This window comes from Mustela erminea, chromosome 3 (genome assembly GCF_009829155.1).
Source record: "Mustela erminea isolate mMusErm1 chromosome 3, mMusErm1.Pri, whole genome shotgun sequence".
Taxonomy (NCBI): Eukaryota; Metazoa; Chordata; class Mammalia; order Carnivora; family Mustelidae; genus Mustela; species Mustela erminea.
Genome location: NC_045616.1, coordinates 4,680,829 through 4,696,676, shown reverse-complemented (window position 1 = coordinate 4,696,676; position 15,848 = coordinate 4,680,829).

Genomic DNA, 15,848 nt, shown 5'->3' with positions numbered 1-15,848 from the left:
AGTCGAGTGGGGTGTAGGTTGATCCTCATTTGGGGTTTCTTGGCAGCCCCATAGGGCAACTATTTTCTTCTGGAGCACAGGCAGTATACTGCATTGTGGCTCTGGAATTGCGAATCTGTAGGGCTTGTGGGCCAGGAGTGTGAGGACGGAAGTCTGATAACACAAGCTAGGCTTAGGTTTCGGGGCGAGGGCACAGCAGGCACACTCTGCAGAGCTGAATCGAGATCCCCAGCATCTGAACTCAGGATGAGGATCAGTCTTTGGCTCAGGTTGGCGTTTCTGTCCATGATGGCCCCTTCATGAAGGGGGAGAGTCTCAAGAGGCCATGTCGGTATTCCCACGATAGGAGTTGTGAGATGCCCCAAACCACAATGATTCCTTCTGCAGGTACAATTGAGACCTCCTGGATGGCTACAGGACGTCCCATAGGAAACGACTCCAGAGCAGTGTTCTATGGATGGATTCCTGGGCAGACTGCCTCACATTCCAATTGTCTCCTAGCAAAAAGACAGGTTCGATATGCTGGCTCAGGAGGAGCAACTGAGGGGGCTGAGATGAAATGGACTCTCCTGCGGATGGCTCCTAATGTGTGTTTGTGTTCATGGAGACTTTGGAATGGGGCGGTGGCACCAAGGCACTGAAGGTTTCGCCTAACCAGTGGTTTTGAGACAGTTCCAATGAGCAACTTTCCCAGGTGGAGATGAGATTTTTCCTGATCCGTGCCTCAGGAAACCCCCATATGCTGGTATTGAAAACCAGGCCTCTGAGGAGAGATGCCTGGAAACCAAAGGAATGGATTCGATTAGGGTGAAGGGGCCTGTCCATTTCAATACATTTCTCTGGGGAAATATGTCTATTGGTCTGAGTGGAGGTAGTTGCTCTGCTGGTGTCAGATCACCCCTGTTTCTCCCGGGCGGCCTACACTATTGGCATGGCCTCGGGGACATTGGAGGTTTCTCCTAATCTTAGGTTTTGTCCAATGGAATGGGCAGAATTCCCTTGGAAAGGGCCGGTACAGTCCTGAGTTGTGGCTCCAGGGGCCCCAGCCTGGAGGGTGTGTGAGTCAGGACTGTGGGGACAGAAGTCTGAAAACATAAACTCGGCTTAGGTTTGGGAGGTAGGTTAGACAGACCTGATTTGCAGACCATGAGGTGAACTCTGGGATATGAACAAAGTGTAACTGTAAGGCACTTACTCAGGCTTTTCTCTCTGGATTTTGTGTCAGCGGTGGCCATGCAATGTCGAGGTGGTCTCATGGGCCATGGACGAGTATCCCTTTCAGGGGATTTGGCCCAACCCCAAGAGTTTGGTGTAATTCTCTGGGATGGGAGGAGTCCTTCCTGTTTTTTCACCTCAGGAGTCCCACGAAAAGATGGGTTCCAGAAAAGAGCCCTGGAGAGGGTCAACTGGACAACCTGACTTCTGGTTAAGATTTGGGGTCTAGGGGCATGGAAGAGGCATATGCGGGCTCTTGTTCCAGACACTGAGAGGTCTTACTTGAGGAAAGGGATGATGCTGAGGGTCACAATTCGTGTTTGTGCCAAATGTGGCACTCAAGCATGGGCGGGGCCTCATGGGCCACACTGGTTTCTCCTACACTGATTGTTGGATAATATGCCAACCACAACGTTTCTGGCCATGGGGAACGCAGAGTACTGATATCTGCATCACGTTCGCCCCTGGGCAGTGATTGGAGTTAAGGTCTAGGTTCTGAAGCCAGAAAACCGAGGTTGGGAAGAAATGATGACATAAGGCCTTGGCGGGTCCGTTGTGCTCAGTGTGCGGTCAGCTGTCTGTGTTTCAGTCAGGAGGTCTGGGCTCAGGCTGTGTCATACTGGGCATTAGTGCCCAGGGTAGACTGTAAAATCGGGGTACAGTCGAGTGGCATGTAAGTTGATCCTCATTTGGGGTTTCTGGATAACCCCAGATGGCAACGTTTTTCTTCTGGAGGGCAGGCAGAGTGCTGCATTGTGGCTCCAGAATTCCCATACTGGACGTCTTGTGGGTCAGGAGTGTGATGACGGAAGTCTGAGAATACAAGGTAGGCTTAGGTTTTGGGGCGAGGGCATGGCAGGAACACTCTGCAGAGCTGAATCAAGATCTCATGCATCAGAAGTCAGGGCGAGGATCAGACATTGGCTCAGGTTGGAGTTTCCGTCCATGACGGCCCATTCATGAAGGGGAGGATTTCACGAGGCCATGGAGGTATTCCCGTGATGGTAGTTGTGAGATGCTCCAAACAGCAAGGATTCCTTCTGTGGGACTTCTGTGTTGAGAACTGTTGGATGGTTCCAGGACGTCCCAAACAGAACCATTCCAGAGCAGGGATCTAAGGATGGATGCGTGGGCAGCCCGTCTCACATTCCAACTATCTCCTAACGACAAGGTAGGTTCGATCTCCTGGCTGTGGGGGAGCAATCGAGTGGGCTGAGTTGAAATGGACTCTCCGGAGTATGGGTCATAATGTGGGTTTGTGTCCATAGAGACCTTGGAATGGGGCGGTGACCACGGGGCCTTGATGGATTCTCCTAAGTGGAGGTTTTGACACAGCTCTGAAGAGCAAGTTTCCCATTTGGAGAGGACATTTTTTCTGATTGGTACCTCAGGAAATCCCCATATGCTGGTATGGAAAACGAGGCTTCTGTGGAGAGATGCCTGGAAACCAAAGCAATGGATCTGATTAGGGCCTAAGGGCGTGTCCAGTTCAATCTTCTCTGGGGACATCTGTCTACTGCTCTGAGTGGAGGTAGTTGCTAAGCTTGTGTCAGATCGCCCCTCTTTGTCCCGGGCGGCCCACAGTATTGGGATGGCCTCAGAGTCTTTGGAGGCTTCTCCTAATCTGTAATGTTGGGGTCAATGAAATGGGCAGAATTCCCTTGGAGAGGGCAGGCACAGTCCTGAGGTGTGGCTCCAGGGGCCCCAGCCTGGAGGGTATGTGCTCCAGGGCTGTGGGGAAAGAAGTCTGAAAACACAAACTCGGCTTAGGTTTGGGGACATAGGTATGGCAGGCACGATCTACAGAGGATGAGGAGAACTCTTCGTGATATGAACAAAGGGCGAATGTGAGGTGCCTCCTCAAGCTTTTGTCTCTGGATTTTGTGTCAACGATAGCCATTGAATGTCAAGGTGGCTTCATTGGCCACATACGTGTATCCCTCTCTGGCGATTTGGCCTGATCCAAAGAGTTAGCTGTCATACTTTAGGATGGGAGAAGTCCTTTCTGTTTTTTTACCTCAAGTGTCTCACCAATAGACGGATTCCAGAGGAGAGCCCTGGGGGATGGGTGACTGCACAACCCGACCTCTGGTTTAGAATGGGGGTCTAGAGGCATGGAAAGCCCCATATGCTGGCTCCTTGTCCAGCCACTGAGAGGCCTTACTTGAGGACTGGGCTCACGCTGAGTGTCACAGTGTGAGTTTTTGGCCAACCTGGCCCTCAAGCATGGGTGAGTCCTCATGGACAACGCTGTTTTCTCCTAATCTGAACGTTCAACAACATGCTAAACACATGGTTTCTTGCCACCCGGAAGGAGGAGTTCTGATTTCTGCATCATGTTCAACCATGGGCAGTGATTGGAGATAAGGTCTAGGTTCTGAAGCCTGAAAACCGAGTTTGGGAAGAGATGACGATATAAGGCCATGGTCGGGTCCGATGTGCTCAGTGTGCGGTCAACTGTCTGGGTGTCGGTTGGGAGGTCCAGACACAGGTTGTGTAAGACAGGGCATTAGTGCCCAGCGTAGACTGCATAATTGGGGTAGAGTCGAGTGGCATGTATGTTGATCCTCATTTGGGGTTTCTGGGTAGCCCCATAGGGCAACATTTTTCTTCTGGGGTCAGGAAGAGTGCTGCATTATGGCTCCAGAATTCCCAAACTGGAAGGTTTGTGGGCCAGGAGAGTGAGGACGGAATTCTGAGAACACAACTTAGGCTTAGGTTTCGGGGCGAAGGCATGGCAGGCACACTCTGCAGAACTGAATCGAGATCTCGTGCATCTGAACTTATGGCGTGGATCAGTCTTTGGCTCAGGTTGGAGTTTCTGTACATGATGGCCTCTTCATAAAGGGGGAGGTTCTCAAGCGTCTATGTAGGTATTCCCATGATGGGAGTTGTGAGATGCTACAAACAGCAAGGATTCTTTCTGATTTCTCTTTCCTCGAGAACTGTTGGATGGCTTTCGGAGGTCCCATACGGAATGAGTCCAGAGCAGGATTCTAAGGATGGATGTGTGGCATGCCTGTCTCACATTCCAATTATTTCCTAATGACAAGGCAGGTTCAATCTGCTGGCTCTGGGGGAGCAACCGAGGGGGGTGAGTTGAAATGGACTCTCCTGAGGATGGGTCATATTGTGCATTTGTGTCCATGGAGACCTTGGAATGGGGTAGTGGATCTGGGGCCCTGAAGGATTTTCACAACCAGAGCTTTTGACAGAGCCCCAAAGATTACGTTTCCAATGTGGAGACGAGATTTGTTCTGATGGGTGCCTCTGGAAACCCCCTTATGCTGGTATTGGAAACCAGGCCTCTGAGGAGAGATGCCTGGAAACCAATGCAATGGATCTGATTAGGGCCTGTCCGGTTCAATCTTCTTTTCTGGGATATATGTCTCTGGGTCTGTGTGGAGCTAGCTGCTCAGCAGGTGTCAGATCGTCCCTGTTTTTCCCAGGCGGCCTAAACTATTGGGATGGCCCCGGGGACTTTGGATGGTTCTCCTAATTTGTACAGTTGTGGCCAATGGAATGGGCAGAATTCACTTTGAGAGGGCAGGCACAGTCCTAAGGTGTGGCTCGAGGCACCCCACCCTGGAGCATGTGTGGGCCAGGGCTGTGGGGACAGAAGTCTGAAAACAGCAACTTGGCATAGGTTTGGGGACCTAGGTATGGCAGGCCCGATCTAGAGAACATGAGAACTCTTTGGGATATGAACAAAGGGCGAGTATGAGGCGCTTCCTCAGGTTTTTGTCTGGATTTTGTGTCAACGATGGCCATGGGATGTCGAGTCGGAACCAATCAGAACAAATTAGGTGAAACCTCCATCATCCCCAAGGCTATCTTAAGAGTGTAGGCCGCCCGGGACAAACAGGGGCTATCTGCCACCAGCTGAGCAACTACCTCCACTCAGACCTGGAGATAGATGTCCCCAGAGAAGAAGATTGAACCGAACAGGCCTCAGCAGATCCATTGATTTGGTTTCCAGCCATCTCTCCTCAGAGGCCTGGTTTCCAATATTCGCATATGGGGCTTTCCTGAGGCACCCATCAGAACAAATCTCGTCTTCATATGGGAAACTTGCATGTGGGAGCTGTGCCAAAAACTCTGGTTAGTAGAAACCTTCAGGACCCTGGTGCCACTGCCCCATTCCAAGGTCCCAGTGGACACAAACCCACATTATGACCCATGCGAACGAGAGTCCATTTCAGCTCAGCACCCTCGGTTGCTCCCCCAGAGCCATCAGATCGTACCTGAATTATCGCACGGAGACAATTAGAATGCTAGGCGGGTAGCCCAGGCATCCATCCTTAGAACCATGCTCTGGAGTCATCCCTATGGGATGTCCTGGAGCCATCGAACAGGTCTCAATGGTCCCGCAGAAGGAATCCTTGTGGTTTGGAGAGTCTCACAACTCCCATCGTGGGAAAACCTCCATGACCTCGTGATGCACCCGCCTTCATGAAGGGGCCATAATGGACAGAAACTCCAAATTGCAGCAACGTCTTATCCTCGCCCTGACTTCAGATGCATGAGATCTCGATTCAGCTCTGCAGAGTGTGCCTGCCGTGCCCTCACCTCAAAACCCATGCCTAGCTGTGTTCTAAGACTTCCGTCCTCACACTCCTGGCCCACAAGCCCTCAGGATGGCAAATCCGGAGCCACAATGCAGCACTCTGCCTGCGCTCCAGAAGATAAACATTGCCCTATGGGGCTACACAGAATCCCTAAATGAAGATCAACCTGCACGGAACTCTATTGTATCCCAATTATACAGTCTACCCTGGACACTAATGCCCTGTCTGACAGAACCTGAGCCCGGACCTCCCGACTGACACCCATACAGCTGGCCTCACACTGAGCACATCGTACCCGCCATGGCCTTAGGTTGCCATCTCTTCCCAACCTCGGTTTTCAAGCTTCAGAACCTAGACCTTATCTCCAATCACTGCCCAGGGTTGAACATGATGCCGAAATCACAACTCCTTCCCCATGGCAAGAAACCTTTTGGTTGACATGTTGTCCAACATTCAGTGTAGTTGAAACCAGTGAGGCCCATGAGGCCCCGCCCATGCTCGAGGGCCACATTGGTAACAAACAGGCATTGTGTTCCTCAGTGTGAGCCCAGTCCTCAAGTAAGACCTCTCAGTGGTTGGACCAAGAGATGGCATATTGGGCTTGCCATGCCACTAGGCCCCAATTTTTAACCATAGTTCATGTTGATCATTCGCCCCTCCCCAGGGCTCTGCTCTGGAATCCCTCTTTTGGTGGGACACCTTAGGTAACAAAACTGAAAGGACTCCTCCCATCCTACAGATTGACCCCAAACAAGAGGGATCTGGCCAAATCCACAGAGAGGAAGACTCGTCCATGGCCCAGGAGGCTTCCTCGACATTCATGGCCATCGGCGACACAAAATCCAGAGACAAAATCCTGAATAAGCACCTCACACTCGTTCTTTCTTCATATCCTGAAGAGATCTCCTCACCGTCTATAGATCAGGCCTGCCATACCTACGTCCACAAACTTAAGCTGAGTTTGTGTTTTCAGACTTGTCCCCACAGTCCTGGCCCACACTGCCTCCAGGCTGGGGCCCCTGGAGCCACACACCAGGACTTTGCCTGGCCCCTCCATGGGAATTCTGCCCATTCCATTGTCCAGAATCATACAAATTAGGAGAAACCTCTAAAGTCCCCGAGGCCATCCCAATAGTGTAGGCCGCTCGGGACAAACAATGGCGGTCTGACACCAGCTGAATATCTTTCTCCACTTATACCATAGATGGATGTCCCCAGAGAATAAGATAGAACCGGACAACCCCTAGGCCCTAATCGGATCCATTGCTTTGGTTTCTAGGTATCTCTCCTCAGAGGCCTGGTTTCCGTATCAGCATATGGGGGTTTCCTGAGGCTGGTTAATTGAGTGCTCTGAGGGTACAAACACGCATTGGGACTTTCAGCATGAGGCCTGTCCTCATAAGGCCTTTCAGAGGCTTGGCCAAGAGATGACATATTGGACTTGCCATCCCCCTAGGCCCCAATCTTTAACCAGAGGTCGGGTTTTCCAGTCGCCCCTGACCAGGGCTCTGCTCTGGAATCCCTCTTTTGGTGGGACACCTGAGGTAATAAAACAGAAATGACTCATCCCATCCCACAGATTGACCCAAAACTCTTAGGAATGGCCCAAATTCACAGAGAGGGAATCTTCCATGGACCATGAGGCCTCCCCGACATTCCACGGCCATTGTTGGCACAAAATCCAGAGACAAAAGCCTGAGCAAGCGCCTTACACTCGCCATTTGTTAATATCCCAAAGAGTTCTCCTCACAGTCTGTAGATCGGGCCTACCATACCTACGTCCCCAAACCTAAGCTCAGTTTATGTTTTCAGACTTCTGTCCCCAGAGCCCTGACCCACACACCCTCCATGCTTGGGCCCTTGGAGCCACACTTCAAAACTGTGCCTTCCTTTTCCAAAGGAATTCTTCCCATTTCATTGGTCACAACCTTGCAAGTCACCGAGGCAATCCCAATAGTGTAGGCCACCCAGGACAAACAGAGGCAATCTGACAACAGCTGAGGAACTACCTACACTCAGACCCGTAGACAGATGTCGACATAGAAAAAGATTGAATGGGATAGGCCCCTATGGACATCCCACTACTGTAAGACACCCTGGACAAACAGGGGCATTCTGACACAAGCTGAGCAACTACCTGCATGCATGCACGCAGACAGATGACCACAGAGACAGAAGATTGAACAGGACAGGCCCCTAGGCTTAATCTGAACTCTTGCTTTGGTTTCCAGGAGTCTCTCCTCAGAGGCCTGGGTTCGAAGAACAGCATATGGGGCTTTCCTGAGGCACCACACAGAACCTCTCTCATCTCCACATGGGGAGCTTTCTTATTGGAGCTGTATCAGACCCTACAGGTAGGCAAATTCTGTAGGGTCCCTGAAACACCAGCACATTCTAAGTTCTCCATGGACACAAACCCACATTATGACCCATCCTCAGAAGAGTCCATTTCAACTCATCACCCTGGGTAGCTTGTCCAAGAAACAGCAGATCAAACATGCCTTGTCACAAATAGATAATGGGAATGCGAGGTATGCTGTACGGACATCCATCCTTCGAACCTGCTCTCCAGTCCTTCCGTATGGGACGTCCTTTTAGCCATCCAAAACGACTCGACTGTTCTGCAAAGGAAACCTTGTGGTTTGGAGCAACTCACAAACTCAGTGTGGGAAAACTGCCTTGGTCTCATGAAACCCCCACTTCATGAATGGGCCATCATGGACACAAACTCCAGCATCTTCCAACGTCTGATCATCACCCTGAATACAGATGCCGGAGATCCCGATTCAACCTTCCAAAGTGGGCCTGCCGTGCCCTTGGCCCCAAACCTCACCCTAGCTTGCGTTTTCAGACTTCAGTCCTCACTCTCCTGGCCCACAAGCCCTCCTGACTGGGGATTCTGAGGCCACAATGAAGCACTCTACCTGCCCCCCAGAAAAAAAAAAAAAAAACATTGTCTATACCGTTGCCCAGAAGCCCCAAATGAGGATCAAACTGCTTGGCCCTCGGCAAAACGCCATTTGCGTAGGTTACCCTAAGCACTAATGCTCTGTCTTACATAGCCTGAGCCCAGACCTTCCGACAAAGAGAGTGAGACAGCTGGCTGCACACCCAGCACATTGAACCCACCACGGCCTTAGGCCATCATCCCTTCCCAAACTGGGTTTTCAGGGATCAGAACCTAGACCTTATCTCCAATCCCTGCACAGGGGAACCTGATGCACAAGTCAGAATTCCTCCTTCCCCATGGCAAGAAGCCTTGCTGTTGGCAGTGAGTCAAAACTTCAGTGTAGGAGAAACCAGCATGGCCCATGAGGCCATGCCCATGCTTGAGGGCCATCTTGAGCACAAACACGCATTGTTACCCTCAGCGTGAGTCCCTTATTCAAGTAACGCCTCTCAGTGGCTGGACGAAGAGCCCACATATGGGGCTTGCCAAGCCCATAGGCACCCAGGCTTAACTAGCTGGTGGCTATTCAGTTGTCAGTACCCACTGCTCTACTCTAGAATCCCTCTACTGGGGGGACACCTGTGGCAGATAACAGTACTCCTCCCTTCACACAGAATAACCCCAAACACTTGGGAGCTTGGCCAATCCACAGAGAGGGAGAGTCTTCCTCGGCCCATGAGGCAACCTCTACATTAAATGGCCATTGTGGACACAACACCAAAAGACAAAAACCTGAGCGACTGCCTCCCACTCGCCCTCCTTTCATATCCAGAGGAGATCCCCTCATGGAATGGAGATCAGGCCTGCCATATCCTTGGACCCAAACCTGAGCCAAGTTTGTGTTTTCGGACATCTGTCCCCACAGTCCTGGCAAACACAGCCTCAAGGCTTGATCCTCTGGAGCCAAACCACAGGACTGTGCCTGCTCTCTCCTAGGAAGCTGTGCCTACTCCATTGGCCATAACCCTACAGAATAGGAGAAACCTCAAGGCCCCTGAGGACATCCCACTACTGTAAGCCGCCCTGGACAAACAGGGGCATTCTGACACAAGCTGAGCAACTACCTGCATGCATGCATGCAGACAGATGACCACAGAGACAGAAGATTGAAACGGACAGGCCCCTAGGCCCTAATCTGAACTCTTGCTTTGGTTCCCAGGTGTCACTCCTCAGAGGCCTGGGTTCGAAGACCAGCATATGGGGCTTTTCTGAGGCACCAAACAAAATACCTCTCATCTCCACATGGGAAGCTTCCTTGTTGGAGCTGTGTCAAACCCTTCAGTTTGGAGTATCCTGCAGAGTCCCTGAGCCACCGACACATTCCAAGATCTCCATGGCCATCCAACACACATTATGACCCATCCTCAGGAGAGTCCATTTCAACTCAGCCCTTTGGGTAGCTCCCCCACGAGCCCACAGATTGACCCTGCCTTGTCCCGACCAAACAGTGAGAATGTGAGGTGGCGTTTCCAGGCATCCATGCTTAGACGCCTGCTCCGAGTCTTTCCCTATGGGGCATCCTTGAACCATCTAATAGGACTCGACTGTCCTGCAGAAGGAAACCTTGAAGTTTGGAGTAGCTCACAACTCCCCCCGTAAGGAAACGTCCCTGGCTTCATAAAGCCCCCACCCCCTTCAGAAGGGGGCCATCATGGACACAAACCCTAGCCTGAGGAAACGTGTCATACTCGCCATGACCTCAGATGCAGGAGATCTCGATTCAGCCTCTGCAGAGTGGGCCTGCCGTGCCCTCGGACCCAAACCTCATGCTAGCTTGTGTTTTCAAACTTCCTTCCTCACACTCCTAGGAAACAAGCCCTCCAGACTGGGAATTCTGGAACCACAATGCAGCCCTCTTACTGCCCACCAGAAGAAAACCTTTGCCTTGGGGGCTCTCCAGAAACCCCAAATGAGGATCAACCTGCTCGGGCATCGACCGCACCCCAATTGGATAGGCTGCCCTGGGAACTAATGCTCTGTCTGACACAGCCTGAGCCCAGACGACCCGAGAGACAAGGAGACAGCTTACTTCACAGCCAGCACATTGGACACACCATGGCCTTAGGCTATCATCTATTCCCAACCTGGGTTTTCAGACATCTGAACCTAGACATTATATCAAATCCCCACACAGTTGGGTACATGAAGCACAAATCAGAACTCCTCCTTCCCCATGGCTGGAAAGCTTGCTGTTGTCATGAAGTCACACCTTCAGAGTAGGAGAAACCTTCATAGTCTCTCCTCAGAGGCCTGGATTCCAATACCAGCATATCGGGGTTTCCAGAGGTACCAATCAAAACAATTCTTTTCTCCACATAGAAATTTTGCTCTATGGAGCTGTGTCAAAACCTCCTGTTAGGAGAAAACTTCAGGTCACTGGAGCCACCACCCCATTCCAATGTCTCCATGGACACAATCCCACATTATGACCCATCCTCAGGAGAGTCCATTTTAACTCAACCCCCTTGGTTGCTCCCCCAGAGCCATCAGATCGAACCAGCCTTGTTCCTTGGATACAATTGAAATGTGAGGCAGACTCTTCAGGCATGCATCCTTAGATCCCTGCTCTGGCGTATTTCCTTATGGGACATCCTGGAGCCATCTAACAGGTCTCGACTGTCCCACAGAAGGAATCGTGCATGGAGCATCTCACAACTCCGATCATGGGAAAACTTCCCAGGCCACATGATGCCCCCAATCTTCATGAAGGCGGATCATGGGCAGAAACTCCAACCTGAGCCAATGGCTGATCCTCGCCTTGACTTCAGAAGCACGAGATCTCGAATCAGCTCTGCAGAGTGGGCCTGCCAAAACCTAAACCAAGCTTGTGTTCTCAGACTTCCGTCCTCACATTCCTGGCCCACAAGCCCTCCAGTTTGGGAATTGCGGAGCCACAATGCAGCATTGTGCCTTCCCTCCAGAAGAAATACCTTACCCTATGGGGCTAAACAGAAATCCCAAATGAGGATTAACCTGCACGCCACTCGACTGTTCCCCAATAACACAATCTACCTTGGGCACTAATGCCCTGTGTGACACAGCCTGAGCCTGGACGTCCTGACTGACACCCAGACAGTTGGCCACACAATGAGCATATCGGACCTGCCAGGGACTTAAGTCATCATCTCTTCCCAACCTCGGTTTTCGGGCTTCAGAACCTAGACCTTATCTCCAATCACTGCCTAGCGGTGAACGTGATGTAGAAATCAGAATTCCTCTTTCCCCATGCCCAGAAACCTTTGGTTCGCATGTTGTCCAACGTTCAGGCCATGTTGAGGGCCGCTTTGGAAAAAAAAAAAAACTCTTTGTGACCCTCAGCGTTTTGACACAAGCTGAGCAACTACCTCCACTTAGTCCATAGACAGATGTCTCCAGAGAAGCAGATTGAGCCAGACAGGACCCTAGGCCTTAGGCTGTCATCTCTTCCCAACCTGGGTTTTCAGACATTTGAACCTAGACATTATATCAAATCCACGCACAGGTGGGTACCTGAAGCACAAATCAGAACTCCTCCTTCCCCGTGGCTAGAAAGCTTGCTGTTGGCATGGAGTCACACCTTCAGGGTAGGAGAAACCTTCATAGCCCCTGAGGCCACTCCCAACATGAGTGCTGACTTGGGCACAACTCACATTGTGACCCTCAGCATGAGCCTCATGTCGAAGTAAGGCCTCTCAGGCCCTGGACCAAGAGCCCGCCTATGGGGCTTGCCAAGCCCCTATGCTCCCAATCCTCACCAGAGTTCGAGTTTTCCTGTCACCCGTACCTGGGGCTCTGCTCTGGAATCCCTCTCTTGGAAAGACACCTGAGCTAGACAATAGGACTCCACCCTTCTCACAAAATGACCCCAAACTCTTGGGAGCTGGGCCAAATCCCCAGAAAGGGAGACTCGTCCATATCCCCTGAGGTCACCCTAAAATCCACGGCTATTCTGGACACAACATTCACAGAGAAAAGACTGAGGGACCACCTCCTACTCACCCATCTTTCAATAGCCGAGGAGCTCCCCTCATGGTCTCTAGATACGGCCTGCCATACCCTCGGTGCTGTTAGGACACACCTAAGCCGAGTTTGTGTTTTCAGTCTTCTGTGCCCACAGCCCAGACCAACACACACTCCAGGCTAGGGCCTATGGAGACACACCGAAGGACTTTGCCTGTCCTATCCAAGTTCACTGTGCCCAATCCTTTGACCACAACCCTAAAGATAAGGAGAAACTTCCAAGGCCCCCGAGGCCATCCCGATAGTTTAGGCCGCACTGGACTAAGAGGGGCACTCTGATACTAGCTGAGCAACTATCTCCACTTAGACCCTCAGACACTGTCCCCAAAGACAAAAATTGAAACGGACAGGCCCCTAAGCCCTAATCTGAACCTGAGCTTTGGTTTCCAGGTGTCTCTCCTCAGAGGACTGGTTCGAACACCAGCATCTGGGGCTTTTCTGAGGCACCAAACAGAGCCTCTCTCATCTCCACATGGGGAGCTTTCTTATTGGAATGGTATCGATCCCTTCAGGTAGGCGAATTCTGCAGGGCCCTGAGCCACCAACACATTCCAAGGTCTCAATGGACACAAACCCACATTATGACCCATCCTCAGGAGAGTCCATTTCAACTCAGCCACCTGGGTAGCTCGCCCCAGAGCCAGCAGTTCAAAAATGTTTTGTCGCAAAGAGCCAATGGGAATACGAGGTATGCTGTACAGGCATCCATCCTTTGAACCCTACTCTCCAGTCCTTCCATATGGGATGTCCTGGAGCCATCCAACAGGACTCGACTGTCCCGAAGAAGAAAACCTTCCAGTTTGGAGCAACTCACAAACGCAGCATGGTAAAACCTCCTAGCCTCATGAGGCCCCTGCTTTATGAAGCGGCCATCATGGACACAAACTCCAGCTTCAGCCACCATCCGATCCTCACCCTGACTTCAGAGACCTCGTTTCAGCCTCTGCAGAGTGGGCCTGTCATGCCCTTGGTCCCAAATTTCACCCTAGCTTTTGTTTTTAGACTTCTGTCCTCACACTCCTGGCACACAAACCTTCCTGATTGGGAATTTTGGGGCCACAATGAAGCACTCTGCCTGCCCACCAGAAGAAAAACATTGTTTATGGCTTTGCCCAGAAACCCCAAATGAGGATGAACCTGCTCAGCCCTTGGAAACACCCCATTTGCATAGGCTACCCTATGCACTAATGCTCTGTGTTACACAGCCTGAGCCCAGACCTTCCAACATACACCGAGACATCTGGTCACACACCCAGCACATGTGACCCGCCACGCCCTTAGGCCATCTTCCCTTCCCAATCTGGGTTTTTGGGCATCAAAACCTAGGCCTTATCTCCACGGGGAGGGGGGGAACCTGATGCACAAGTCAGAACTACTCTTTCCAATGGCAAAAACCTGCTGTTGGCAGGGAGTCAATCCTTCAGTGTAGGAGAAACCTGGATGGCTCATGAGGCCACGCCCATGCTTGAGGGCTGCCTTGGGGACACACACACATTGTGACCCTCAGCTTGAGTCCCGTATTCAAGTGACGCCTCTCAGTGGCTGGACCAATAGTTAGCATATGGGGTTTACCATGCCCATAGACCCCCAAGCCTAACCAGAGTGCGGGTATTCCTGTTGTCAGTACCCACTGCTCTGCTTTAGAATCCCTCTACTGGGGGGACACCTGAGGCAGAAAACAGGACTCCTCCCTTCCCACAGAATGACCCCAAAGTCTAGGGAGCTGGGCATATCACCAGAGAGGGAATACTCTTCCTCGGCCTATGGGGCCACCCCTACATTAAACGGCCATTGTGGACACAACATCCAGAGACAAAAGCCTGAGCAACCGCCTCCCAGTCGCCCTCCTTTCATATCCCGAGGTGATCCTTTCACGGACTGCAGATCAGGCCTGCCATAACCTCGGTCCCAAATCTCAGCCGAGTTTGTGTTTTCTGACGTCTGTCCCTACAGCCCTGGCACACACAGCCTCCAGGCTGGGTCCTCTGGAGCCACACCACAGGACTCTTCCTGCTCACTTCTAGGAAACTTTGCCCATTCCATTGGCCAGAACCCTTCAGAATAGGAGAAACCTCAAGGCCCTCGAGGACATCCCACTACTGTAAACCGCCCTGGAAAAAAAGGGGCATTCTGCAACAACCTGAGCAACTACCTCCACTCAAACACGCAGACAGATGTCCACAGAGACAGATGATTGAACCTGCCAGGCCCCTAGGCCCCTAATCTGAACTCTTGCTTTGGTTTCCAGGTGTCATTCCTCAGAGGCCTGGGTTTGAAGACCAGCATATGGGGGTTTCTTGAGGCACCAAATAGAACACATCTCATCTCCACATGGGAAGCTGCCTTGCTGGAGCTGAGTCAAACCCTTCAGGTTGGAGAATCCTGCAAAGACCCTGAGCCACCACCACATTCCAAGGTCTCCATGGCCACCAACCCACATTATGAATGATCCTCAGCAGAGTCCATTTCAATTCAGCCCCCTCGGTTGTTGCCCCAGTGCCAGCAGATCGAACCTGCCTTGTCGCTCAGAGACAATTGGAATGCGATTTGAGCTCCCCAGGCATCCATCGTTAGAACCCTGCTCTGAAGAAGTTAGTTTTGGGACGTCCTGGATCCATGCAACAGGTCTCGACTATCACAGAATGAATCCTTGCAGTTTGGAGCATCAGACAATCCCACCGCAGGCAGACCTCCATGGCCTCGTGATGTCCCCCCACCTTCATGTAGGGTACATCATGGACAGAAACTCCAACCTAAGCCAAAGTCTGATCCTCGCCCTGACTTCAGATGCACGAGACCACGATTCAGCTCTGCAAAGTGTGCCTGCCATGCCCTCACTCCGAAACCTATGCCTAACTTGTGTTCTCAGAATTCCGTCCTCAAACTCCTGGCCTACAAGCCCTCAAGTTGGGAATTCTGGAGACACAATGCAGCACTCCTCCTACCCTCCAGAAGAAAAATAATGCCCTATGGGGCTACCCAGAAATGCCAAATGAGGATCAAATGGAAAGCCACTCGACTGTACCCCAATTATACAGTCTAGCCTGGGTACTAATGTCCTGTCTGACACATCCTGAGTCCGGATCTCCTGACCGACACCCAGACAGCTGGATGCA